Raw genomic sequence first — 25,203 nt, forward strand, 5'->3', positions numbered from 1 at the left:
TGCAGCCCCTACCCCTACTCCGAGGGCACTGCCTAGGGTAAGACGTCAGGGAACGGGAAGGGAGGGAATTGTAGTAATAGGTAGCTCGAATGTCCGTCGTGTAATGGTCCCATTGAGGGAAAGGGCGCGCCGCGTAGGCGCCGATCAACGGGTGACCGCCTGGTGTATACCAGGCGGAGGAGTCCCTCAGGTGACGAAGGCGATCGAGGCGGCGGTCAAAGGCACGAAGTGCTCTAGGCTGCAGGTCGTGGCCCATGTGGGCACCAACGACGTCACGGACCGTGGATCCGAGGAGGTCCTCCGTTCCCTTAGGGAACTGAGCTCCGAGGTGAAGCGCGTCCAGGGCGTCGAGGGGGTTCGGCTGGGACTAACGGTCTGCAGTATCGTTCCGAGGGAGGACCGCGGGTCTCTGGTTTGGAGCCGAGTGGAAGGCATAAACCAGAGACTATCGAGATTCTGCTCGGACATAGGAGCCTCTTTCGTCGACCTGAGGCCAACCCTCCGATCTTGCAGGACTCCCCTTAACCGTTCTGGGGTCCATTACACGGCGGAAGCGGCGAGTAAGGTAGCGGATAGGATACTCGACCACTGTAGGCCTTTTTTAGGATAGAGGGCAGGTCACTTAGTGGGTCAGTAACATCTGGGGATAGCGCGTATAATATTATTAATAAAAATATAAAAGTCACCGACAACACTGGCATTGATTTAGAAAGACATGTGACACGCACTTCCCCACAAAGGCGTCCTAAATTACAGTCAGGCACAAATAAGGACGTTATTCAACATCAAAATAATTTAACTATACTTGTTATAAATTGCAGAAGCCTCAAGAACAAATCAGCGGACCTAGAACATATAATCCAAACTCATTCCGCTGAAATAGTATTAGGCACAGAGAGTTGGCTGTGCAATGATATAATCGACCAAGAAATTTTCCCAATAGATTTCAAAGTTTACCGACACGATAGAGATACAAGACCCGGAGGAGGGGTTTTCGTGGCAGTTAAAAGTCATTTTGAAAGCAGGCAAGTTTCATTTGAAAATAATAACATAGAAAGTGTTTGGTGCACCTTATTACGGACCAATCAACCCAACATAAATTTATGCTCTTTCTACAGACCTCCAGACTCGGATTTGAAAACACTTCACACCCTCAACGATCAAATTTACAATTTTACACGTAAATATAATGACAGCATAAACATAATTGGTGGCGACTTTAACCTCCCTGGAATAGATTGGGACAACAATATCGTTAAATCTGGGACCTGCGATCGCGAATCTTGCAATTCCATGATAAAATTGGTTCAAAAAAACTCCCTCCATCAAGCAGTACGCATGCCCACCCGTGGAAAGAACATATTGGATCTATTTCTCACAAACACGCCTGAACGGATTATTAGTGTATCAACTGATGAAGGCTTGAGTGACCATAAAGCAATTAATGTCCACTTGGACATAGAAATAAAAAAGATTGTTAAACCAAAAAGAAAAATTTATAATTACCATAAAGCAGACTTTGAATCTTTTGCCAATCAATTAAACTCTTTACTACCCGAGTTCAAAACCCGCTTAAGTCATGTCAACGTGGAAGAAACTTGGACAGAATTTGTCAATATCATGCAAAAAGGAATTGTAGATTTCATACCTATAAAATACGTTAAAGCAAATCGCGACCCCAGGTGGTACAATAAAGACGTTAGAAAAGCCCTTCGAAAGCAGAGAATGCTACACTCTAGGGTAAAGAGGGCAGGCGTGAACACATCATCCCCTGAGAATAAACAATTATGGGACACATATAGATCCTCTAAAATTGAAACCAAAACACAATTACGTAGCGCTTTACTGGACTTAAAACGCAAAGTACTTAGCGAGCACTTGGACACTGACCCCAAAGCTTTCTGGTCATTTGTTAGGGAAGTACTCGATGCAGTATTCCTGGATTTCAAAAAAGCCTTCGACAAAGTCCCACACAATAAATTGTTACATAAACTTAAATACTATGGGATCAATGAGAAAATAATTAATTGGATTAGAGACTTCTTGTCAAACCGCAAACAAATAGTAGTCATAGATGGTTGTGCTCAACGGAGAGAGATGTTACTTCGGGCGTCCCCCAGGGAAGTGTAATAGGGCCTCTTCTGTTCTTAATATACATAAATGACTTAAGCACACACGTTAGTAGCAATCTAAGGTTATTTGCTGACGACACGGTGATATACAGGGAAATAAGGAGCCAACTAGATCGCGAGCTACTCTCTAGAGACTTAGACAATATCTCGGAATGGTGCAATAAATGGGGATTAACACTTAATATAGATAAATGTGCAGTTTTGAAATTTTGGAATAAAGGAAGCGAGGAACAGGATATAAACTACAAAATAGAGGGTTCAGTATTGACTACGGCACATCAAGTTAAATATTTTGGGGTTGTTCTAACACCACGCCTTTCATGGGGAGCACATATCAGGACAATATGCGGATCAGCTTTAAAGAAACTTGGCTTCATAAAACGGGTGGTGGGGAAATGTAATGAAAAAGTTAAAGAGAGGTGTTATTTTGCTCTAGTTAGACCTCATTTGGAATATGCCGCAAGTATTTGGGATCCGTGGGAGAAAATTTGGCAAAAAGAATTAGATAAAGTCCAGAGAAAATCCGCTAGATTCGTTAAAAATTGTTATGATAAGAACACAAGTGTGACAGGTCTCTTAGGGGATTTAGGCTGGGAACCACTTGAAGTGCGGAGAGAACAAGCGAGGCTTAGACTTTTAGAAAGGTTCAGAACAAACGAGTTTAAATATGACACTGAAGGAATTATAATGGCCCCACACTACTTAGGTAGATCAGACCACAAAGATAAACTAAGGGAGATAGATTCCAAGACAGATAGGTACAAATACTCATTCTTTCCCCGAACAATCAGTAATCATAATAGCAAGAAACCGAAGTCACTTTAGAAATATTAAAAACGTTGAATTTACAAGTCGGAACAAAATTAAACACTATAGAGATATTAGGTATACTTTCAGGTGCATGTGTATGTTAGTTGGTAGTTAGAGTGTTTGCATGTGTGTGGGGTGTAAGTGTTCATGCATGAATGTATGCCATGTTTTTTTTATATATGATTTTGTGGTTATTGCATGCGGTTTTTTTTTCTTTTTCTTTTCTAAATTATGGGTGGTGTCCTAGCACCCCCCGCCACACGCCCTTGCGGCGGCTTGCGGGGTATTCAGTAGATGTAGATGGAAGTAAATGGGAGTAAACAAACCGTGGCTTGCGATTGTAGCAATATAATTCATACAGACAGCGAGGGTAAAGCTAGCATCCTAAATTCATTCTTCCAAAGCGTTTTCTCGAATGATGTTGCCACCGCATATCTCCAAGAAACAATACATACTTCACCCATGGAAAAAATAACAGTGGACCAACAAGGAATTCTAAAATTGCTTAACGAGATTAAACCCAACAAATCCCCGGGTCCCGAAAATATACCAGCTAGGGTGATAAAACATTTAGCTCCAAACATTGCCCCGTACCTTGAATTTATATTTAACAAATCCCTCACAGAGTGCAAAGTACCTAAGATTTGGAAAACCGCGCAAATAACGCCTATTTTTAAAAGTGGTGACAGGGAGGATCCCAGTAATTACAAAACTATATCTCTCACTTCTATCTGTTGCAAAATCTTAGAGCACATAATTGTCCGTTCAATAATGAGACACCTTGACAATATTAACTTTTTAAGTGACAATCAACACGGATTCAGGAAAACCCGCTCCTGCGAAACCCAATTAGGATTATTTACACATGATTTACTTTTATCTGGTGAGAGAGGTAGGCAAGTGGATACCATCTTCTTAGATTTTCAAAAGGCATTTGATAAGGTCCCACATGGTAAACTCATTCATAAATTAAAGGTCGCGGGTATAAACAAGGGCACCATAAGTTGGGTTAAAGATTTTCTTTCAGAGCGGGAACAAAGGGTAGTCCTTGATGGCGCTAGTTCCGACAGCGTTCGAGTCACGTCGGGGGTACCTCAGGGAATTGTGATCGGGCCGTTGCTTTTCTTGATTTTTGTTAACGATTTGAACCGCGAAGTGAAAAGTAAAATTAGGATGTTCGCGGATGACACGGTGATCTATCGGGAGATATCTGGGGATGAGGATCGTTTTATTCTAGAGCAGGATTTAGATTGCATTACTAAATGGTGTTCTAACTGGGGATTGACTCTAAATTATAATAAATGTTCAGGGGTAAATTTCTTTAAAAGATCAACGGGATTTGCTTACAAATTAGCTGGAGGTGACCTGGTAGTAGTTGATACGGTAAAATACCTAGGTGTCACATTCACAAAAGACTTAACTTGGGGGACTCACATACGTAAAGTCTGCGGTCAAGCATATAAAAAATTGGGATTCATTAGACGCATTGTCGGCAAAAGTGACTCGAAGGTCAAGGAACGTTGTTACCACGCTCTTGTAAGGCCTCATTTAGAATACGCATGCAGCGTGTGGGATCCGAGTGAAAAAGGCCTCATTCGGGAAATTGAGAAGGTTCAACGCCGGGCAGCCCGTTTTGTAAAAAATTCCTACGATAAAACGCAAAGCGTCACCGAAATGCTCACGGATTTGGGGTGGGAATCATTGGCTGAGAGACGATTCAATGCAAGATTGAAATTATTAAATAAATTTAGATCCGCATGTTTCACCACCGAGGTCTCGCAAATTATTCGTACTCCTACATACATTGGTCGCTCGGATCATGCATATAAAATTCGGGAAATAGATGCTAGAACTAGCCGACTCAAGGACTCCTTCTTCCCACGGACAATACGGGATAGCAACTGCTGGCTTATAGATAGCAAAAATTCCACTTGCCACCCTCAGCGTATAAAAATAATTAGTTGTATTTAAATGCATGCTCTTCCACTAACCTTATGTGTTTTGCTATAATAACCCATTCTTTCCGAATGACCTCATTCGTGTTCTGTTCATCTGTTTTTAAGTTTCCCTTTCAATCCCTCGTCCCTCTCCGCGGGGGGAAATACCTGCTACCTGCAACGTTGGGTCGAATTCCCTGCCTTTTACAGACTCTTTGGGGGTAGAGTATTTCGTGGTACATTTTCATGTGGTAGTGATGTTTCAATTTCTTGCTTGTTGTGTCCTGGCTTCCGTGTTGTAGGTTGGCTTTCGTGCTGCATTCTTGGGTGCAGTTTTTAGTTGTTTTGCGGTATATGTGTTTGCATGAGTATTGGATGAAGGGATTTTTGCATGAGTGTGTGCGCTGCTGTGGGTGTAATTTTCCGTGTTGTTTTTTTTTGCATGTGGTATTTTTCTTTTTTACGGTTGGTGACCTAACACCCCCCGCCACACGCCCTTGCGGCGGCTTGCGGGGTATTATGTAGATGTAGAAGTGAAGTAAAAGGTTTATGCATAATTTTCGCATCTTTAACATTTCGCCAATCAAAGAATTTCGTATTGAACAATTGTTTCCACAACTAGCAACGGCATAAACATATTTCTGGCTATATTTATCCATCTCTTCAGCCCCTCATTGATGTCGGAAATAAAAGCTGTCAATTTCGCAGGTGCAGAAATAAGTTTGCAATAGAATACCATTCACTCTAAAGTGCCAAATCCCTGCATATCCCATCCAAGGGGCAGCGTGAAATGTTTCATAATGAATAATAACGTCGTGAACGAACATGATATCTGTAACCGTTAGACGTCTTCTATTTGAAACTAAGTCATAAGGAAGACATAAATGCATTTCCGGCGGTCAATCGTCCGTATTATTGGGGTACTTACATTTTAGTAACCGCTATGCGAAAAATCGGTGCGGTGGGACTGGGTCGGATGTCAAGGCCAATGAATCATACTTACCTGGCGCAGGGGTTCAACCATGATCTGCGAGGTGGTTCCCTCAGGGTGAGGCTTGTCCATTGCACTCCGGGCGAGCTGACCCCTGCGATTGCCCCAAATGTGGGTAACTCGGGCGTAAAATTTTTGGTAGTAGGGACTGCGTTCGCGCTGTCCCTCAATAAACTGGTACCATCGATCCATAGGTCAATTTCTGGCGGCGATTATTCATGTCGGCAGTGGTCGTAGCCTGAAGCAGAGAATTTTATTTGTACTGCTGTAAATGAAGTCTTCCACCCTGAGACACGATTAGCACCGTATATTAGACGTTATCTTGGTCAGGACGATTGATTTTTACGAGTTACAATGCCTGCATTTCCAAAACTATTCGGAAAGAATCATGGTCATAGTGTTCATACTATCATCATCTCGTGTGGATCAAACAGTTGCCATATTTTGACTCGTAAGTATCGTCAATATACATTTTTGCGGCACCTATTTTGATCATCTACTCGGGCGTAAAATTTTTGGTAGTAGTGACTGCGTTTAATACACATTTCTGCTGTTCCTATTTTGAACATCTATTCTGAATGCTACGAGAGTTGAACTCCAAAAATGTCTGTACATATGATTTGAATCTATTACATCCCATCTAATATTGAACGTTTGCAACACTTTATTATAAGCCGAAGTAAAGGAACTATTTTTTCAGTGCGTTCTTGCTGGTTTATAATATATGAGAAAGCAACCGTTACAAGCCTCCATAGCTCAGGGGTTAGAGCACTGGTCTTGTAAACCAGGGGTCGAGAGTTCAAATCTCTCTGGAGGCTAAATTTTTCCTCAGGGAAATATGGACCCCAATATTTGTTGACTGTGGATACTATCTAGAGATATAATTACAAAATCGGATTGATGCAATGAACGGGGATTAGTACTGAACCTATGTCTGCAGCTCTGAAATTTTGTGTTGGGCATACATTATGAAAGTTGACACCAAGGCGAATCGATACCAAAATTATTACTATTCAACATCTACATATATACCCTGCCAGTCAACAAAATGTTAGTACCAGGAGGTGCATGCCAGAAGTGGGAAGGGTAAGTGTTAAGGAAGGATTTTGGAGAGGAAGGGAAAAGGAAATGAATATTCAGTAAAAAACTTCAAATTACGTGCAAAATTTTAAACATGCCAGAGGGAGACTTAACTTAAAACAAGAATCTATTTGACCCAATGAATTAGTTATTTGTTATACGAAATAACGGGGGAGCTGGGATTGTGCGGTGGCTAACGTGCTGACTTCTCACGCAGAGGGCCCGGGTTAGCATCCCGGCGGCAGATATTTATCAGCAGCATCCCGATCCCTACTTGAGATGCTATGTGGAGGGGACTTTGAGTGAGTGCGCCGTCCTTCGGAAGGGACGTTAAGCTGTGGGCCCCTTGGCGCCTTTCCTTAAGAGTAGGCTATTGCCGACAACGGGTTTCTGTTCATCCTTTCCTATCTATCCCTGATGGCGCAAATGACCTCAGCTGTCGGTCACCTTCCCTAAAACTACTATTACTACCTCTACGAAAAGAGGGAATAAAAATGAACCAAAACCATCTTTACGACAGACTTCCACCATAACAAGACAGGTCATGCAGAACTGGAAAGTAAGAAGGGAAAATGCAACTCATGGTCTCCGCCCCTAAAGTCACAGGTGACAACAGGGAATGTGACACGCTGCTGTTGGCATTGGACGGCGTGTGTGTGAGAGAAAGTCGATGGATGGAAGAAGAAGCTTGAAAACAACAAAGAAGGGTAGACAATATTATACTAAGTGCTACATTCATTAAATGACAGTCCCATGCGGTAAGGGTCTTTGCCAACACTTTTATGCTTGAACTGCTCGTGATCACGCGATCATAAATCAATAGACGACTATTCACGTGCACTCAGTGCCCGAAAATATAAAAAAATATATGAATAATATTTTTCTTAATTCCAAAATATTATCGTAAATTTGCTTGAGTGCTATTTTCCTGACATTGTGTTGCTGGTGGCATGCAGGGTAATTTCTGTGGATGTAGATTCTCGAATTATTCACCCAATATGGGGCAAACGACTGTGTTCGCCCACTCGGTAATACCAAAAAAGGTACCGGCGTGTGACTGAACTCGGTGGAGATAGCACAGTAGGGAGCAGGACAGGGGGCGGAAGAAGAAGAGGTGGGCGCGAGAGGGGGGTTTTAGATAGGGAAAGTGGCGGATGGACAGTTGGGGGAGGAAGGAGAAAGGGCAGAGTGATAGGGTGAGAAATGAAATCAGAGGATAGGAGGTGCGCCCTCGGGAGTGGAGGGGCAGGGAAAGAAGACCCACCCGACCCCACTTCCGCCACGAGTTCCGCAACAGGTGGCACTGCTTACCACTGAAGACGCGCCGAGAGGTGGGGGGAGAAGGGGTGGGGTGAGGACGAATATGGAGGGGGGCGGGACGTAACGAGCGAAGAACTTTCCGCCTTCTATCGTACCCCTCTCCATCCGCAAACCCTTTTGGTGCCTTCCTCCCCGAAAACAAAACAACAAGCAACCAGCTATTCACTTCTAGTCGTGTGCTCCAAACTACTGCTCTTCTTTCCGGTGAACGTGTCCAACCACGTGTTTGCCAATTTATGCGACATCCTGAAAACCCCGACTCATGGGCAACTATTCTACCGTTGCTAATTCTAATAACCACAGTAATCAACCCGATGGTGGGTGTGATAGTTGAGAATGCTTGGTGTGATGGTTGACGATAGTGGGGCTTAACTCGTTGTGAGAACCCTGTACGACATGCGAAATTCACACGTCGGTGTAGCGGCCGCAGTTTCTTACCCTGTGCTGACTGTGGTTTCCTTAGAAGATCGAATACCCGGAAAAAATCACCTAGATTTGGTGACGCTGAGGATTCCCAGAGTCGTCACCTGTAATAGAACCAGCTCCGCTTGGTCGGCAGCCTAGTACTATAGCAACTGGACTACGCCACTCAATTTTTTTTAATTTTAGGTGCTGCTTTAGATTGTTGAGAGCTTTAATTTGGTATTTAATCAATTGAATCCCGGAAATTAGGTTCATTCGTACAAAAACTAAATGGCAATGCCAATGGTTTAACCCTCATAATCATTCAAGAGAATCGCTTTATATCTAGAACATAATACGAACCCCAACGTACTTAGAGCGGAGGGAACACGAATATAAGATTAGAGAGATAGACTGCAAGACTGACAGGTTTAAATGGTCATTTTTCCCTAGAACAATAAGAGACCAGAATGCTTGTAATCGAAATCTCCCACTAGTCGGCTCGACATTTTCTGTATTAACCTACAAGGTAGCGACTGCGCATGGTTATACGAGTATATTTATATATTTTTTTGCAGGTTCCCCCCACCTTTCCCCATCCATTTGAAAAACCCTAACCCCCTCATCCCTTACCCTTTCCTCCTGGTGCTGCACCCCCTACCACACACCTTTTTGGTGGCTCGCAGGGTATTGATGTAGATATAGATGTAAATTGCTGATTTTCCACATGTTTGTACTGAAATAACTGAAGCTCTCATCATTTTTAGTAGATTGGCAAGCATATCGCTAGTATCTACAATGGATCATGCAGAAGATAATGTCCTTGGATTATTTGTCACCAATTTCTTTTCGAAACCCAGACAGGTTCATTAGCTAAATGATGTAAATGCGGAAAAGATTCATGAATTTAGTGCTTATCGAAGGCTTGAAAGAGAAATGGGCTCAGCTGATTCTTTGAAATGTGGTGTGTCAAAAGAACAAAAGGTCTCATCTAAAACTAATGTGAGCACATCGAAAAATGAGTCATAAATGCTATAGACGACGCCGAAGACTTATTTAATCTACTCTTCCTTTATAGTACTGATACATCGTGCGACCGTAAGTTTTATTTAAGTGGCAAAGATTTTTTTTCTTCTTACATGAAGTTTTTCTTATGGGATACAGCAAGCGCGTCTCAATCTTTCCGCCGTCACAGAAGGATCAATGCTCATATAAGCAGATCATTTCAGTTAAAAATAAAATAATTCCATACTGATCGAATCGACATCGAGTTGTAATCCGAACGAGTCGAGTGAACATAGGATCCGAATTATCGACTAGCAAATTAGGATTCACCGAAAAACGACTTAGCTTTGACTTAAACGAGCCCTTGACTTGAGACTCTTTATCTGAATTGGTCGATTAGCTCGGCATTACAAATACACATACACAAACATTTCGGCCCCGAAAAATAGGGAAAGGCTAAGGAGAGGTGCAAAGGACTTCAGCCGTCGAAACACCAAAAATGAAATACTACTAAGGCTTTATTTTGCGTCGGTGGAAGAAAAATCCCAGCGCCTGGTTACAAGGATAGGCGAGACCACAGGGATAAAGTACATTCACTGCATAGATGATCGATAAAAGAAATTATTTTCCCTTCATATAATTCTAGAGTAGCAGAGAACATAGTTTACAACGACCTAAACTTCCCGAATGCTATTAGTGAAAAATTAATAGTCACTCTACTTAATCGCTGGTAGCCTAATATCCCCTGCCACATACCCTCGTGATTGCTTACAGAGTAGGAAGTGCATGTAAATTTTTAAATTTAATTCATTGGATTGAGTTGTTTTATTCAATATTATCCAAAGAATTCCCACTTAGACCACAGCACTTTATGGTTCTCAGCCTTTAAAATGCCTCTTTAATGTCACGATATTAACCACAGGGATGTCTTTGATAGAACCAAAGGAGGATGTTGTTATTAAATGAGTGGCTGTGAAACAAAATACGGAATTAAGGAATGACTAAGACTCTGCCTATATCATACATGTAGTTCTCTGGTGTGACGCAAATCTTGGAACTGGATAGCATTCTGACATATTTAACATATACCAAGAAACTGCGGGAGTTGTGGCGCCAGTAACTTTTAACGGAGTCATCCGCTGAGTGTGCATTGCAATGCAACAAGTCAGAGTGCAAAAATCATTCGCCTTGACCGGGATTCGAACCCGGATTCCTCGATGTCCAGCCAAGTGCTTTAGCCAATTAAGCTATCGAGGCGTCCTCTTAAACTCGGACATCGAGGGTTCCGGGTTCGAATCCCGGTCAAGGCGAATGATTTTTGCACTCTCAAATTGTTGCATGGTGACATCTTTAGCTTGCTAATCTTTCTTTTTTCCTGGTTCAACTATTTTTAAGTTGGGAAGGTGGAGTGGATCAACAGTTCTTGTTCACTGAATCAGACATTTACTATATGTTGATTTCTTGTTATCTTACCCTCGCAGAGCAGCGTTTCAATGAAAACCAATGAGTTTTAATTGAAATGCTTCCCTGGGAGACGTAAACGCTTCCAGTATTTTTGATAGAACATCCAATGCTGATATCTTCCTCCCATTTTAAAAGCACTTAAAAGAGCATTGCTCTTTTATCCAAAAATTACGTGATCAGTCTAGTTCCCTATCACCCCCGATTTGGTGGCTTACAAGGTTTGATGGATATTGATGTGTATAAAATGTAAGCTAACTTAAAGCAACTACGTCAGGTCCTGCGAGCCTAATTGAAGGCTCATGGTCGATGGTGTTTAGTCATCGGGTTTAATTAAGTTTTTCATGTGGGAGAAGTTAAAACATTCGTAAAAGGAATGGCATACATGAAAGTTTTTATAATGCAATTTTTAGGGTGCTTAATCTTTTCTTGTGGCATGAGGAAAGAACGAGTAGCATCATGTTCCGGTATGGATTTGCATCCATACTCTATTCCAAAAGCCTCGCAAGGAGGTGTGGCAGGGGATGTTAGGCCACAAGACACTCTACTGGTACTCCACTACTTCCACTTATATATGGCACCCCGTCATTCACTGAAAGGACACGTGCACGTCACTGGGCATCAATTATGTAACCTCCGTTTTAAATATTACCAATAGCACACTGTTGAAAGTTACTCCCTTGGCTGATTATATAACGCTGTTAATGAGAGGTATATACCATGCCCAGGATCCCAATAACTCTGTTGATGTTACAGTTAAAGCCGCAAGACCTGTCTAAATATCTTAACTTTCGTGTTTGTAGGGTCTTCCATGCTAGTTCCTACCATATCCCTAAGGTATAGTCGTTTTTATCGAAACGAATCTTGGAAATAATAAAAGGATATTAACTCCCCGCAATACTATTTTGGTACACAATGGAGTTGGAAGAAAAGGAGTTAACATTCAGATGGAAAAAGGATAAAAAAATGAAATAATATATGAAGACAAAAGCACAACCTCACTTGTGCAAGACTCAAATCCTTCGCCCGCAACGGGGTTTACGGTAATTGTCTATTCAGCACCGTCATCAAGCAATCGAGTTTTGACGAAAATTGCAGTTATCTAGTGGACTCAATTTTTTTCTTAAACATCATTTTCTCCCATGGGACACAAATACTTTACTTAATAACTTAAACGGAAATTCTAACATTACTTTCAAATACATTTACCTATGACCTGCATTACGAATCTCAGTTTCCACAAAGAGGACCCTCACGTTCTCCCAATGCGTGTGCTCCATGCTAGTTAATAAGATACACGAGTAAAAGCCCTCCCCAGAAAACGCCCATATTGCCGGACATGAGGGACGTGGAGATTTTTCCAAACGGGAAACGACGGACTTTGATTTTCGCCGGCTAAATAACTCAGGGCGTTTCACTCATGCGTGGTAACAAGGACAGATGACGTCCGGGGGTGTTCATCCGGCATAAGGCTCGGAAGGGAGGGATGGGATGGGGCAAACCCTTTCGCCGCCGATGAGGACGTCCGATGCTCTCGATCGCTCCCCGTCCACCTACATCCTCTTCTGAAATCGGTCCATCACAGCACGCATCCAAGGGTTCGCTCCGTCGCACGACATTTTTTTTACTTGTCCGCCCGCCACCAGATGTCGCGCCGCCTCCACCGAGATGCTGCCACCCTCCCAGGCGGGATGGGGAGACCGGGGGAATGCGCCACCCTTTTGCTCGTCGTGCGGGTAAGTCGATGATTCCACGCGACACCTGTACACGCGACCCTTCATATTGGAGGGATGTTTCGTGCTGCAGCAGAGGCCACGCGTGCAAGGGTGAATGCACGGAAGAGTATAGCATACACGGTACACGCGTGACACCCATATTGGGAGAGATCAACTTAAAACGGGCCATCCACCTACGTACACAGGCAGTCCGAAATTGCACGATGGGGCTACTAATGAAGAAAGATAAGATTGGAATAAAATATTACCCCGTGATTTTCCATATCACAGTTTATCTAAGACCGACCATGATTTCGACTATTATTATCAAGTTTCAATACCAAAATATATGTAGAATACCTTCCTTTCCTCGTCTATTAACTCTTCAATACACTCGCATAAATTTTTTCATTAAACAATTAATAATTACATAAAATTCAAATAATTTCAGAAGACGACATTTCTATATGTGGTATGCTAATTAAATTCTTAAGAAGGTCACTAAGCTACAAGGATTTAGACCCTACTCCTCTCACCCAGTTTTGAGGTATGTATTGTACTATGAAAATGAAATTCATCTGTCAAAGCCCTGGTCGGTCTTTCATAAACTGAGGTGTGGAAATGTACATATGTACATAACGTATCAGTATGCTTAAGCACGGAGGTTTTCCACAAAGTATTGCCTGAAAGGAGTTTTTTTTAATCCAATTATGCAAATAAATTAAACATGTACGAGTACAAAACAACAAACTGGAACATACATTGAAACTGAACAACAAACGAATTTAACGTCCACCTTTTCTTTGAATAAATAATGTATTCCAATGACGACATATTTCCGCCTTAATAATGCATTGTACGAAAACTGGATGCACCGAAATATGACGCTTGGCTCTTCAAACCTGCAGTGAACACTAAACTGCGGGCTCAAAAAATAGGCTACCAAATAAGCCAATGAGTCAGGAGAAAAAAATGGATAAAAACTTGGTTTTTCTGAAAAAAAAATGGTTAACTGACAGTAGTTGCATGGTGTAACAATTGCTTAAAGCACCTAATGCTCTTTCCAATAATTTTATAGACGGATATAAGTCAACAAAAAGTGCTTAATCAATTGAAAAGAAATATTAAACAGTTGAGTTCCCCACAATCGAGTGCTACAGGTTTGAATGTCGAGTACAGGGATAATGATACGATAGATTCTAGAGAATGGAAGTCAATCACGACACCTACGGAATGGTTTTGTGCCAAACAAGTATCCATACTGTCATTAAATATTGCAAATTCAAACAATGAAAAGTTCATAGTCATAAAATTAATATCCACCAGCATTTCATTAAGTAACGTTTCTCTTTTCCATTATTATTTATGTAAGATATCCTCCTTGTTTTTTCCTCTTTCTTATTTATTAACTATTTTTTCGTTTATACTATACATTGTCACATAAATATTTTTTTGGATACTTTCATATTGTTTTTTACCTTGCCACAATAATTTTGGAAATGCACCATTATTATCTTAATTGTATATCCGTTTACTTTTCATGAAATCGCAGGAAATATTCTTGACTACAAATGCATAATTTCTTCTCAGCTAAGAACTTTCAGTTCTGATGGTGTGTTCACTTCACAGCGTTTGGCGTGGTTTTTGACTAAATCTCCCTCGCCTAAGGTATTGTGCGGGAGCTGCGAACCCTTGTTAATAGTTTGGGAAACGAAATGGGAAAAAGCATCTAAGTCATTTATTTGTTTGTCCTGGAGACAGTTGAATATTGATGGAAAACGAATAATTTACGTATTAGTGGTCAGGGGAAAGGAGTTGGTGAACCGGCTTGGCCTTGGAGGAACTCGACGTAGTAAAAAGCACTCGATAAACCTCCACTGACCATTGAAATCAGCACGGGAATTTCACAACGGAAACGGGACAGTGGCAGGTGAGTGACGGGAGCTGAAGATAAGAAGCGACTTAAAGAGGTTGAAGTTAAGGAGATGTGATGTGGTGGAGGGCTCCGTGAAGTAAAAAGTCACATTGAAGTTTTTACGGAGAGCGGGGCCGGCTGGATATGAGGAGTTCCGAAGAGGGAGAACGAAACTCAAATGACTGGAATGACACTGGCAAATACAAAAAAAAGGAAAAAAAAACATCAAGGCATTGAGGTCATTAATGGCTCGACAAAACGATACAGGAGATCTATAATGAGGAAAGCTTCACATGTGATCTCTTTTTGCATAGGAGGATTGTCAGTTTACGTCGGAATAATAAAATGATCGGGATTTTCTACTTCCACGCGCGAGTGCTATATCACCACCAGAGTAATCAACTCGAAGGTTCTCCCAAAAAGGTTTTGCGAAGGAGAACCGGTACTAAGTAAGACAAATTAAAATAAGTCATAGAGACAGCTAAAAGATTTACTTACTTCAAAAGGAACGAAGGAACACCCTTTCTCCCCCGAGTAATGCGTGGAAAGGAGTTATGTGTAAGCAAGCCAATCAGGGGGCAGAAACAAGAGAACCATTACTACGTGCACGAAGAGGCAAATATTGCAATCTTATACCTTACGTAGACCTGAAGACGCTAGTTAGATTGCTAGTGAAACTGTCATTATTACATTCAACGAAAACGGTGAGAACCTCGGGAATGGGCAGAAATCAACTGACCAGCGCCGAGGTAACCCACACATGGATATAAAAACAGAAGGTGGGTTTAAAAGGTGAGGGTAGAGACCATCCCGTGCGCGAAATGGGCCCATGCAGTTAAGAAGGCCAATTCCTTTCCCCATACCATCGTCAGGTTTCTAACGATTTTTTGGTAAATAGAATTTGCATCTCTAGTAACTTTATGGTGCTTTTATAAAATCATCAGCCGAGATTTTCAAGTCAATAGCCAATCGCTATTGTCCCTCGGTTACTATGCAGCCCCCGATTGCACCACAGCAAAGAAATTCTCGTAGATGAGATCCGCGGGAAGCAACTCTTTCTTGCCACCGTTCAGCTTCGTCCTTGGTAGCAATCCCCAGACTGGTTTTCAGTAGCGTTCCAATTCTATTCCGGTTCCTGCCAATCTCTTCAGTCTATCACTGATCCTTCCGCTGACATCTGCATCACTTGCTTCTCATAATTCCCACTTGACCTCCTCCTGTTGTTGTCCTTCCCTTCTATGGTTTCTTCCAACGTTGTCCTGGGAAATCTATTTGGCTCGGAGCGAGCCCTCTAGGTTTTCCTTTCCATTGAGTGATTCACAGACTTCTACTGTCCCTCATGCATTATACGAAGACTTTTATTAGTCAATTAGAAAATTAATAAAAAAATAAATTAGAAAAAAAATCGATTAATAATTATTTGGCAATATTTCGTTTTATTTCCATATACTGATGTTGGGAACGTGGCAACCCCACCGTAGAGCGTTCGACTACTTACTGGAGAGCCCGGGTTCGATTTCCGGGAACGTCTCTCTGTGCACCCTCAACTTCCCTCGAGTTGTTTAATTATTCGGGTACCAAAATTTCCCGGGAAACCATAGGCGGCACAGGGAAAGGATCTGCATTTCCCCCCTCCCCTTCCCTGAAGTGTGAATTACATACGCTGTTGGGCTTAGCATTGGGTGAAATCAATCGGTACATACCAAACCAACCTTCGGGTTGATTACTTTTTATGGTTTTAGTGCAGATATTAAAAATTAGACTTCAAGTGAACACATGACATTCCAAATTTGATCGGGCTTTTTCTTTGAGCTCTAGCTAAATTATACTATATACTCCGCGTTCACGATTAAGGAGCGTACAAGCATAATTTCAAAAAATTAGTCCAACGAACAGGAGATTCGGTAATTAATGACGAGAATGCATTAGAGGAGGGATTTGCAAACTCTTTTTGGCTTGAACTGGACCTTAGATGTTAATTCAAGGGAGTACAGTCCAACACTTTAGGTGGATAAACCCGCTTGAAGTGTCATGGTTTGTCGTCTTCTGATGTTAAGGAGGCATACGTTATTATGATGAAAGGGTTAAGCCACACCAAAGTTGAGTTTTACGAAGGGTTAGCGATGATAAATTTCTATGGGGGACGTGGAATAAAATCAGAGATGCAATCGTCAGATCATTTATTTGTTGGCACAGTAACTTAGTGAAACAGAAAGACTGAACAGAAAGGGCCTCAGAATAAGGTCATGAATAGCATCTACTGAAGAGGTCAAGGAAAACATGAAAGACGAATAAATGGAAAGTTTGAAGAATAAGAGAATCACATCGAGATATGCATAAAATTAATCCTGGGAACGCTGAATGACTATATTAACGAGACTATCAAAATATTCAAAATAATCTGATACTGCATGTAATATACAACAAAGAATTCTGTGAAAAGAATGAATCCATAAGATAAATCGTATCCAAGCTCCTGGGAGAAACTGTGCTACGATCGTGCATCGTAACCATGAGTGGCGAAAAAAACTCTTTATGACATAAATTGCATTTAGAAACCCAAATGACATTTTGAGCCAAACAATCATGTTTTGCTCACGCGCCTAAAAGAATAAAAAAACTCGGGAATATTTTCCTAGTGAAATGTAGGAGTAGTGAAAGGTAGCAGTGAAATTAACCGAGTCAGGCGTGTGAGACAGGTGGTGAGCATGGAAATATTCCTCACCCAAATTAAACCCTAAACGCTCTCTCTTTTTTACCCCGGTAGTACTATCTCCTATGCCTATCCCCTACAGCCAAATAACAATGATGACACAGCGTACCGGGATGAGAGGAAAAATAATCTTTGGCAAGGCTGAAAACGGAGGATCATTCGACGGATTGCGGCAAGAAGCACCGGAGACCGAACAAGGAGGAAGAGGCAGGCGAAAATGGGAAAGAGTGAAGGTGAAGATTAAAAGGAAAAAGGGAATCTGAAAGACGCAGGAGCGAGGCGGAGAGAAGGAGGGAATCGAAGGGGGTCGGTGCCGACAAAGAGGCTCCGAGGGGGTAATACGATCCCAAGCCCAAACGAAAGGAACGGAGAGACAAAAGAGAGCGAGAGAGGGAGGAGGAGGGAAACGTACGACAATCGGGAAGCGTTAAGAACGAAGATGATGGGAGGATGGGGGTAAATCACGCGAGCGCAAGGAGGGAGGGTGTCACCTTCTCGGGAGGCTGAGCCCATGCGGTGGGCCAATGCCCCCTCCGACATCACACAAATGGTGAACCTTCAGGTAATATTATTTTTTTCCTTGAAAATCTGCTTGTCGCAGCATCTCCAAGTCCCCGAAATCCTGCCCGTGAGGATATAATGGACACCTCTTGGCATACCTACCCTTCTTAGAGCGTTCGACCAAGGGCATTTGGCTTGAGGTTTTTTAACGCCGTGATCTCTGGGCCTATTCGATGTAATTACACATATCATTGCGCACATATCAGCACAAGGCAGAATGGAAAAGAAATTAAACTCCACTTAATACAAGTACGATGGAGCAGGATGACGTCTCAAGAACAGACAACTGGCGAACAAAGAATCCTTTTCTGTCCCGAAGGTCTTGATCACAACTTGAAGAAAATAGAGAAGGAAACAAGGGTATATTTACATTTTCAGAATTAATAATCTAATCCCTTATCAATATTATCTTTTCCCTGATTTTACCAATCGCGGTTCATATTCTCGTTGGGAAATGGCTTGATACTTTTACAAACGTAGAAGGCGTCGGTATTATGTTGAATGTAAAAAATGACTGAGACTAACTTTAAAATCGCGCTAGAGGAAAATGTATATTTCTACGAAAAGTGAAGAGTCAGGCGAGATATTGTGGAATCGAGACATAATGAAAACTTCGTTGCAATTTTCCACAGTTAAAACTTTATTGCCGACCATGGTTTCGATACACTGTAGATGATACAGTGTATCGAAACCATGGTCGGCAATAAAGTTTTAACTGTGGAAAATTGCAACGAAGTTTTCATTATGTATATTTCTATTTCCGTTCTAATTAGCTAGTATGCTGTCATTATTTTTTTTTCATAGTTTATAGTCGTTCATTTTTATTATCAGCTCGTTAGATACTGTACTGCATGTACCTGTATTTTTCATTATCTACATAACTGTAATTCTTTTACATATTTATTGCAAATAAATTATAACACTTAATTTTTAATGCTGCACGCCTGGTGTTGCCCCCTGCCACACAGTGGTGGATTACTGAGTACCATTTACATGCAACATGTTTTTCTAAGCCAGCCAAACATAAAAGTGTGCTCCTGCCATTGTTATTTTATGGAACCTAAATTTGGTGATGCAAACAGCGGGAAACAATCAATAAATGCAGTGAGTGTCGGGTACTTGAGGATTGCTTGCGTTACAAATAGGAGCGATAGGGTAATAAAACCATGAAAGAACATGAATTGGACCCGTATGAGACAAGTATGAAAGAAGTGTGCGAAACTAGTGGGATATTATTGAGAGAATGGATAGGAATCGAATTATTAAGCATACAATGCATGAAAAAAGAATAAATGGTAAGAGAAGAAAGCGCAGGCGGACAAATTGGTTGAAAGGGCAGTTCCGTAATCAGAAGAGGGTGCACGAAACGATGTAAGAATTAGACTTAGAGGTGAAAGTAAGAGGAGTATGCACGAATAGGGAAGTATGGAAAAATTCGCAGCATGGATTAAGGTCCCTGAAAAAATCTAAAATCATGGTTTTTTTACTCTTCAGTCCCGCAAGGCTGCGGCTTGAAAATTATTCATGGTTATTATTATTTGCTATTCTACCGTTTAAGATTTGAATGGGCACAGGCCCAGCATTGATACATTTCTTCGCTTCTCCTAACGAAACACAACCTGACACCAAACATTACAATGAATCTTTCTTCAATCCAGCATATTTCCCTCCTCCCTTCAATCCATCAAACAATCCTACCCATTTCCTATACCTTCCTTGTTTTTCCAACGTTCTCTATTTATCAAAGTCTTCAACATCCTAACGCCAATCAAAATGTTCTGCATCAACTTTCCTGCCTCCTTTTGAGTTCTTCCATCATTCCTCTCTCCTCCACAACATGCCAACTACTCCTTCGTTTGCCTACCTTGCTACCCATCGCCTAATTTCTATCATTCACCACACATTTCAAAAGCCTCCGATGCACGCTTATCACCCTGCTTCAGTCACCATGGTTCCGTTCCGTACAAAACTACGATCCATACCAAAGTTTTGACGAGTCGTTTAATAACATCCTTACGGCTGTTCCTGTCATCAATTCTCTCCTCCTTGTGAAAGAATATATGCCTACCAACATTCTTTTCCTTATTCCCCGACTACTTTCACCTTTTTATTCCAAAACACTTCCAAGATGAACTGATAGTTAGTAGACTGTTCTACCTCTAGTTTCTACTACCTACTCTCTAGTTTTCAACTCCATATTTTAACGTTTAACCTAGCTTTTCTTTTTCCTGAAAATCACAATGTGCATGTAAAACTCAAGAGCGGAGAAAATAATTTTTTTTTGGCTTGGAATAAGCTCGATGAATAAAACATTTGCGTTGCGTTTCCATAATGCATTACTCTACTCGTGTTACAGAGCATAAAGTATGCTGAAGTCCCCATGAGCTGAATATAATATCAAAAGTCGGGATGGAATCGGCAAACTGGGTCACTAACCACCGAGTAAAATATCCCTATTCCAGAAAAATGTGAGATGTCATTTTCGGAAATACAAACACGTGCCGAAATACAGGTCGGTCGAGCTCTAGATCTGCAGATTGAGCTTCGTTAAAAATGAGTGCATTACTTTTTGCATAGACTGGTTCGTCTGTATGTACGAGTAGGTTCATTGTATAGACTGCGCATCAGACTAAATTTTGTTTCCGAGCAAAACTCGTCATATTATTCACATGTACCTTTTCTTTACTTCCTCAGAAAGCTTCCTCTGTTTTAAATGACGAAAGTTTTTCGGTATTACCTTTGCCTGTTCTGGGTGAAACTCATTTGCGTTGAATTCATTTATTCAAATTCGCACGAACTCAATGCAGATCCGCGTTGGTAGTATACGAGTACTCCGGTGATGAAGATACCAGTTTGGCGGCTTGAAGGGCGATGACAAGTGGGAAAAGATGGCATCACCGCGCGTTCATCATTGTTTCTCTCTTGGTTTTAAATGCTCCCCAACCCACTACCTAAATTTTTCTCTGAACAGAAGAACGTTGTCTTCTCTCTAGTTAAAAAAATAACGATAGCAATTTCTCTTAAACTTTCATACTTAATGATATAAGCTGTAATAAAGTATGATTTTTCATCGCTTCAATTTTTGGTTTCGATTTTAGATGCTTGAGAACTGATTGGGTTGATCCCTAAGGCAAACGAGAAATCACTCCCCGATGATATAGATAAGTAAATTGAATAATTTAAAGACGACTTTGCCCACCAAAAAGTCTTTTCCCTCCTTTGTATCTTTCTTTGATAACCACAATTTCTAAACAATCATCGTATATAATATGTTTAACCACCATCATTAGCTCCAAAGTGTTCTTCAGGGGTAACTGATGTGCCTGCAGATTGGAGGGCGGGTGACCAACAAGCGCGAAAGAGGGAGGAGATATGGGGTGAAAGAAGTGGGAGGGTCCTTCCTTAAGGGGAGGGTGGAGTCTTCGGGGGCGGGGGGGGGGAGCAGCGCGTGAGAGGGCCCTTAATTTCCCGACCGTGTATTATAATAATTATGTCCTCGCCCCTCGTGGGCAGTAGCGACGAAAAGCCTCGGGAGTCCGTAAATCACCCGTCGAGCACCGACTCCAAAGGCTCGACGAAAGCTACGTTTGGTGTGGCTCCGCACCGCGTTGATTAATGCTTGATCAAGATCGCGCTCTCGACCCCCATTCGCATTCGGCCTCCGACAATAATAGAGATGAAATAAGTCTGTCCGCGAAATAAATCCTTGATGATTGGGAGCACGAAGGAGCCGACGGGGTGCGAATATTTCAATCACAATTCTTTTACAATTAATCCCCGTTTTCGCACACTCCAGCCAACTTTTGCGCTGCCATTTACATCTGCGTGCGCAATTGAGGAACCACCTATCGCGATGCGGCAAAGGGCGAAAACCGACAGAAAGGACGGGAAAAATGAAATGGAAGCGGAATTGGGTTGGGAATGGGGAACTCTTTCGGAAAATACAAACTTTTCGGAGCCTTGGACCAATGCAGGTTGTCATTACGTATTTTTTCGTGGCGAAATGGGTATCCCTAATTCATTTCATTTTCCTTCTTATCCGAATAATTTATCCATGGTCTGATGAATTAGCATACGTTGTAATAATTATGCCTGAATATCGGATGTGAGTTCAGTTGGTATAGTAATGGATAAAAATGTTTAAAAATAATAATATCGATATAATATTATTTCCTTCGGGAATGACATCGTCTCACGTCTTAAAGAATCGAGGCTGCGCATCTTTGAGTACGAATCAGACTATGGTAAACCACTCGGGCTGCGTCAAGCCTTTCCGATTTCAAGAATGAAATTCCGGGCGAGCTACCGCTGTGTCTGGTCCGGGTATTGCTATAGCGACGTTCTTTCTCGAGGTATCTTTAATGTTGATTGTTATTGAGGAGATGTATTTTGTTTTTATTGTAAGATTTGAACATTAAACGAAATGTTAGAGAAAAAGAAGTGATTTTTATCCAATTTTTGTGGAAATGGTCATGCTTTTCTAAGTTACGAGTTAGCTAAGTTCTCGTATGTTTGGTAGGTGCTCATAGTTTCAATTGAATTGTATTTTTTTAAATTCTTGAGTTTTGTTCACAGTTGAATAGTGTAAGCATTTAACTTAGTTGAGTGTTTAATGATTCGCTAAAATGATTCAACTTTAAAATGGTATTTGATTTGGAGTAAGAGCACGTTTTGATACGCATTTATCTAAGATCGAATTATTTATAAATACTTAAAGAAATAATTCATATGGCACTATCTTGTTTTTGTGAAAGAGCTTCACTTGGTTCGGACTAGACTCTCTGAGGCTAATTAATCTTCGTAGTTGGGAAATAACTAACAATTCTAATAGCCTTGAGCACTTCAAGTTTATGGTGGTTCAAGATGCGATAAAAAAAATAAACCAACCACCCGTGCTAACAAAGGAGGCATTTGATGCATGCACATTAAATCATCATTGATTGGACCCATTTCAAAGTAATATCGAGTTGACCTTTGGAGGTAATCATCTAAAAGAAGGCATTGGGGTATTTACGCACTGAGCGCAAACCAATTGGGATTAAATAGGGAAAGTGCAAAAGTGAGGAAGAGGAGGAAGATTGGAATACGGCGCATGAATTACATTACGCGTTGCAGAAAGCGCAGATGTTTCATAAAGCGTGACGTCCCCTGAAATCGGTAATTTAATGTGATTGAGGCTGCCCTCTCATAGCATCCAAGCAGGGGTACAGCATGCATCCATATGCGACTTTCCTCCCACCTCCTCCCCCGCCCGCCCCTCTTCCGCAACCTGATCTGAGTCCAACCTTTTTTTCTTCCACGATGATTTGTCGCGTATGGCGTACCTTGGTTTCGTCTGCCGGCGTAAGAGCCAGCCGACGGCGGCCAAAAGGACACTTATCAACCTGAAGGCTGGTTTGATGGCCGAGGATGGAGCTCACCTGGTGCTAAAACCCTCGGGAGGGGGGGCGGGGGAAGAAATTCACACATTAAGGGTAGGAGGAACCAGTTCCTTTCCGTTTGCCGCCTGCAGTTCCCCGGTCTATTCTGGTGCAAAGGTGATCTCACTGCTAGGATTTATGCTTGGAGCGTACAGAGGAATCACCCGGATTTGAACCCGGTGACCCTCAGCATCCGAACGAGCTACCCACTAGACTACCAAGCTACCAAAGCCGACCGGTGCGTGAAAGTTATCCTTAAAAAAGACCCATTCATATTTTTTCTCACATCTTCTCGACGCAAGACAAAAGCAGTTAATTACGAATTAAACGGGGGCGCCATTGAGGCATCAAAAACAAGTCCTTATTGAGTTCCGAAATTGTCGACATGCTTCCTTCATTTTTCGAAATTGCTTTCTTTGAATGGATGTGCCGCACCGCCTGATGGTCGGTCAGATAGATTGATCATACTCCCTCTCAAAGTGAGCGATGGAAACATCTCTCGCCGTCATCGGAGCGTGAATTTTGCAAAGGTGCCTACCGGTCAAAGTCCAGGCTCCCACTTTCCCCACGTCACATTTCTCGCTTCCGCCTGCGAATGCTGGAGCGCTCGAACTTACCACTCAGCCACCGAGCACAAAGATTGATAAAACCACGTCTGAGTGAATGATTGAGCCAATTGACGTAAAACCATTTCGAGCGTATTCGAGTGAGAAATCTTTATATTCATTAAATAATATATTATTATAAGCTCTTTTTCATTTAGAAAATTCGAGTAAGTATCAAAAACTATCATGGAATTACTTCATTCACCCCTTCGAATTTCTATTCAATTTACCGTGTTGTCGCTAGCTTCTTTTTTTGTCTTTCAGGGTGGCTCTGAAAAATATTTTCTTATTACGTTTCTTAAATTCATCAAATATTTAAGGTCAAAAACGCCTTATGAGTGCATAAAAGTTTGATTTACATCGGTTGATTGATGGTTGACTTTTATATTTTTAACGTTTGGTAAAAAATAATAGGCTGAAGTTTTTCTAATATATTCCAACATTGGTAAAAATATCTTTATTAGCAAAATAGCAGTAATATGCACTTCTGGATGTGACGATGCTCTTCAAGTCTTTCGAAGTAAAAGAGGGAATTGAAATTTTTTCCTCTTCTGAACTACATTTTCGACTAAAATATTATCTCTGCGTAATTACAATATCTAATTTCATTTTATTCTGTTCTTTTCTCGGAAGGAATTCTTCTCTGCCCGTTTTCAACGATTCAAGTCTCTGGCCTTCTCTCTAATACATGCTAAAATATTTAAATGTTTTATGGTCCCAATCCTGGCTGCTCCATTAAAATTAAATGTTTGCCATTAGTATCCTATTCTTTAAGTTACTTTTTGAGTTTATAACTTTCATTTAGATTGATAATAGGACGACAGCCTCTTAGAAGTAAAAAGGAAGAGACCGGTAAAACGAGTAGCCAGTTTCATTCAAGCAAGAAAAGGAATAATGACTAATGAAGGTAATCGATATTTAAGTTATTGGATACATTTGTCTCACTCTTTCTGGTTGTATCTAGAGATGTATGAGCCCTGTGGTTAGGACGTTTGGCTATTAACCGGAGGGCCTCTGTTCAATTCCAAGGGACCACCCTCACCTTCACACAGTTTCCCCCAATCTGAGTGATTTTACGTCTCTTCCTGAGACACTGCAGTCGGCACAAGGAACGGAACCGACCCCCTTATATTGGC

The 25,203-nt window shown here is 41.5% G+C and overlaps 2 non-coding genes across 2 annotated transcripts; both read left to right on the forward strand.

Moving 5' to 3' along the window:
• Positions 1-5,874: 5,874 nt before the first annotated feature.
• On the forward strand, positions 5,875-6,038 carry LOC139697020 (U1 spliceosomal RNA). The gene has a single exon (XR_011702723.1). It is a non-coding gene; the product is annotated as a U1 spliceosomal RNA (small nuclear RNA).
• A 577-nt stretch (positions 6,039-6,615) lies between these two features.
• TRNAT-UGU (transfer RNA threonine (anticodon UGU)) lies at positions 6,616-6,688 on the forward strand. Its single transcript has one exon. It is a non-coding gene; the product is annotated as a tRNA-Thr (tRNA).
• The last annotated feature ends 18,515 nt before the right edge of the window (positions 6,689-25,203 follow it).

This window comes from Hetaerina americana, unplaced genomic scaffold (assembly GCF_022747635.1).
Source record: "Hetaerina americana unplaced genomic scaffold, ioHetAmer1.1.p SCAF_7, whole genome shotgun sequence".
NCBI classification, from domain to species: domain Eukaryota; kingdom Metazoa; phylum Arthropoda; class Insecta; order Odonata; family Calopterygidae; genus Hetaerina; species Hetaerina americana.